Source organism: Pteropus alecto, unplaced genomic scaffold (assembly GCF_000325575.1).
Source record: "Pteropus alecto unplaced genomic scaffold, ASM32557v1 scaffold113, whole genome shotgun sequence".
Taxonomy (NCBI): Eukaryota; Metazoa; Chordata; class Mammalia; order Chiroptera; family Pteropodidae; genus Pteropus; species Pteropus alecto.
Window position 1 is genome coordinate 6,154,985 of NW_006433949.1, and position 4,396 is coordinate 6,159,380.

Here is a 4,396-nt window from a genome sequence, read left to right on the forward strand (position 1 = left end):
CTGGGTTCCAAGACCTGAGTGGCTTTCCCTGGGCAGAGACATCTCACATCTCTGTGTTTTGCAGAGGAAACCACAGAGGGCCCCTAGAAAACTGTTCCAAAAGGTGTGATCCGCAGGCTGCTGAGGAATGATGGTTGATTCACCTCTCATCACAACCATCTTCCTCTTACCCCTTAACTGGATCTGGCTTTCCCTGGAGTCTGCCATGGTGGCGAGATGGCAGCTAAAGGAGCCTACTGTGCTCGGTCTGTGGGTCTGTGGTCTGTCTCAGCATAGGCATCAGGGCCCTTCTGCCTCTGGCTGTTTTGACCTGCCCTTTGCTAAGACCTCCCGCTGTCGTAGGCCACGGGGTGATTGCAGGCAAGGGAAACAGTAGGGACCCTAAAAACCTTCCTTCCTCCTGCCTTGTTCCCTGCTGTGCCCCATCCCCTTGCTGCTGTGTGGATGCAGTTGTGATTGCAATTTGTATATTTAAAGGGTTTTTTGTCTTATTTTATATTCAACCTAATTTTATTCATACTTGCCTAGGGATGGAGAAGAGATCATTCAGTAAAAACATACAGTAAAAACAAATTATGTCTTATCACATACAACTTTTAAACTATAATAACGATGTGCCTTATTTCCATGCACACAAGTCTAACATTACAGTTTTTTTTTTTTTTTTTAAATAAACGTAAGACTTCTAGGAGCATTTTATAATAAAATAATTTCTAATTTTTCTTTGTAGATAGATCAAGTACCTCCAAAATACAAATTCCTCTACACAGTGAGCGCTTTACTTAAAATGAATACTAAATAAATTACGTGGACATCCTTAGGATAAGCTGACATTCCATATTCAGCTAAGTAGGCAACAAACCATAGTGCCAAATGGAAAAAGTATATTTACAAATAAGTTTCGAAAACTAAGTTAATTTTTATAATTAAATACAGAAAATGTACTGATTTGCTAAAATAAATAAGGCGTGATATAGTCACACTTCACTATAAAGAATGCATGCCAGAACATTTATAAATGGTGAGTGAATCTTATTAAGAATGGTTTACTACAATAAACGCTGGCTAAATAGAAGTGCCTGTCGTGAAGCACTATGGGTGGTATATGTTTTGCCACGTATTTTTGGTACTTCGAGGTAGATAACACACGTGGACCAAATTTGGCATTTGTTTTCAGTTGCTGCTGGAATCATGTTTTAAGAAACCTGTACAGAATGAAAAACTTGAAAACACGAATGAAAAACGTTTTAGGAAAAAATAGATATTTTTATGCAATTATGTACAGTCTCACTTGTCAAGGTAAGATTTCCGTTTCCTGTAAAACAGATGATTGTTCTATGAGGGAATGTTTTTGTCTTAGTGCATTTCTTTTGTCTTCTCCTGTATTTTAATATATTATATATTAAAGATATTGGCTGGTGTAAAAATAAAAAGCATTTCATCTAAAAAAAAAAATCTGTGCAACGCTAGCAGATGAGCTGCCCTTGACCTCTCTGGACTTTGCCTGTGCATACCTTTTTTCTGCTGATCCTGTGATGGAACTTGGTATCAGATCGTGTGACTCCTTTGAGTGAAGCACCAAAGTAGAGGGTCCTCGTAGAATCCCTGTTACATCTGCTTGTAGCCCTGCCTCTCCTCTGCTCTGGGCTGCTGCCGTTCCTTCCACATTTGGTCACAACCACCTCTCTCCCTAGAATTTTCTTCCCATCATCGCTTTAGTTCTCTAAATCTGAATGCTTTCGTTCAACCTCAGTGGCATCGATAGTTTGGCTGAGGAAGGGAACAAGTAGCCTATGCTACTTTACCATCTGCAGGAAACCAGAAATCATTACTTTTTACAATTGTTTGTTGCTAATATAGTTGACGTTTTCTATTTCTATATGTTTATATAGTTATGCTGAAGAACTTCAGTAGCTTTTCTGAGTAGACAATCTATTGAAAGAACTAAGAATCATTACTTCAAATCATTTTTCTCTTGTCATATTGCATTGGCACTAACAGTGGCCACCCTCGCTTTACTGAGAATGTGTCAAATGTTTCACTGTTAAGTATGATATCTATTTGTTGTGTGTTTCTGGAATATACCCTTTAGCAAGTTAAGAAAATTTCTGTCCGCTCTTAGTTTATTAAGAGATGTTTTCCTTTTAACAAGAAATAGATTGCCGATTTTTAAAACATTTTGAAGGGATGGTTTTTGTCTCATCTGCAAATGTGTGGAATTAAATTCTTTTCTAATGTTTATCCATGCCATTATGGGATAAAATTTATGGCTGTGATTTATTATTATTTTAATGTAATGTAACATTTAGTTTGTTAATATTTAATTAGGATTTTTGCATTGCTAAGTAAGATTGATCTATAAAGTTTTTATTTTGTATTCTGTTCTAGTGTCGAGGTTATGCCAGCCTTGAAGAAGAATTAGGCTATTTCCAACTTTTTTGTGCTCTGGAATAGTTTATTTAGCAATAAAAGTTTTTTTTTAGAATTCACAATAAAACCGTCTGTGCCTGATACCTTATTTTTCCATAAAAATATGAGCTGTAACCAGTAAGGTCTACACATTTGAAGTGTACAGCTTTGTGAGTTTTTCCACATCATTATGCTTGCATAACCATCACCCACTTAAGAATATAGAACATTTCCAGCAACTCCACAAGGTCCCCTTGTGCCCCCAAGGTAAACAGTGTTCTCATTTCTGTCACCATAGATTCGTTTCTCCTGCGTTCAGACTTTGTATAATACAATGATATAACATGAACTCTTTTGAGTCACTTTTTTCCCTCAACATGATGTCTGTGAGATTCATCCATGATATCGAATCGTAGTCAGTAGTTCATTCTTTCTTCCTAGCTGTATATTCATTTTATGACTATGCCACAATTTATTTACCCATTCTACTGTTGATGGATTTAGGGGTTGTTTCCAGTTTTTGCATATCACAAATGAAGCTGAGAGGAACATTCTTGCCCATGTCTTTCGGTGGCCACAAGCCTTTAGTTTTGTTGGGTGCCTGCCAGGGGATGGAATCGCTGGTCACGGGGTGTGCATCTGCTTAGTAGTTACTGCCCAATGTTTCTTCACGGCGCTCGTCCCAATTTACCTTTCCACCTGCAACAAGAGAGTTCCGGTTGCTCCACATCCTCACTGGCACCTGTTATGAGGTGCCTTTTTTAAGGATGGGGCAGATAGATATCTAGATATCTATACACACACACAAAAAATGGGAAAGAAAAAGATATCCCATATACTCCCTGTCCCCACACAAGCACAGCCACCTCTGCTATAAACATCGATATCTAGATATCTATACACACACAAAAAAATGGGAAAGAAACAGATATCCCATATACTCCCTGTTCCCACACAAGCACAGCCACCTCTGCTATAAACATCCCCCACCGGAGGGTACATTGGTTACAGTGGATGAACCCACACCGACACATCATTGTCACCCAAAGTCTGTAGTTTGCATTAGGGTTCACTCTTGGTGTTCATTCTATAGGTTTGGACAAATGTATAACGACATGTATCTACCTTTATAGTATCATACAGAATATTTTCACTCAGGGCAGATTTTTAACTTCTTTTTCAATTTGTTCTAGGCTTATCGGTCCATTCTGTTCTTTTTTTTTTTTTTTTTTTTCCCCTCTAGGATCAATTTTGTTAATTTATGGCTTCCTAGAAAACACCATGTATGTAGATTAATCAATATAACTGTTCTAGGTTTTGGTATGTAATGTCTTGGTTTTATATTTTTTTCTTAAAGTATGCACAGATTAAATAGGATTGCAAGGCTGTAACAAAACCCTCAGCCCCTTGCCTCACCCTTCTCACTTCCTCAGACTCTTCCAGTATTTATATGTTTATGCTTTTTAAAAATAAATTAACGCCGATGTTTATTTACACTGTTCTATTTCTTGACATTGGTTAACAAAATCCAATAAGTTTCAGCCGTACACTTTTAACAGTAAGGCATATCTATATTTTACACTGTGTGTTTACTTCCCATAGTTAGATTTCTTTCTGTCAACACATATTTGACCCCCTTTACCCCGTCCACCTGCTCGCTCCCTCTTGATTTATAATTTTCGGATTCTGTATGTTCACGTCCCAGTTGTAAAGGTTGAAATTGCAGCATTCTTTCCCCGGCCCGTCCTCGCACCTCCCCGCCCTCCACGTGCTCAGTCTAGTTGTGTCACAGTTTATGGCTTAGTCAGTATTCCGTGTCGACCTTATGATCATGTCACTGTTGTCACAGCTGAGCCAAGTAGTGATTTCTCTTTTAATTTTTTTTACAATGTTCTTTTTTCCTAGAGTTAGTCATGGCCTCGCTTTCTGTTTGCTTCGTTCTATGTATCTATCACTGATTTTTCCAATCTCTCCAAAAGAGTGGGGG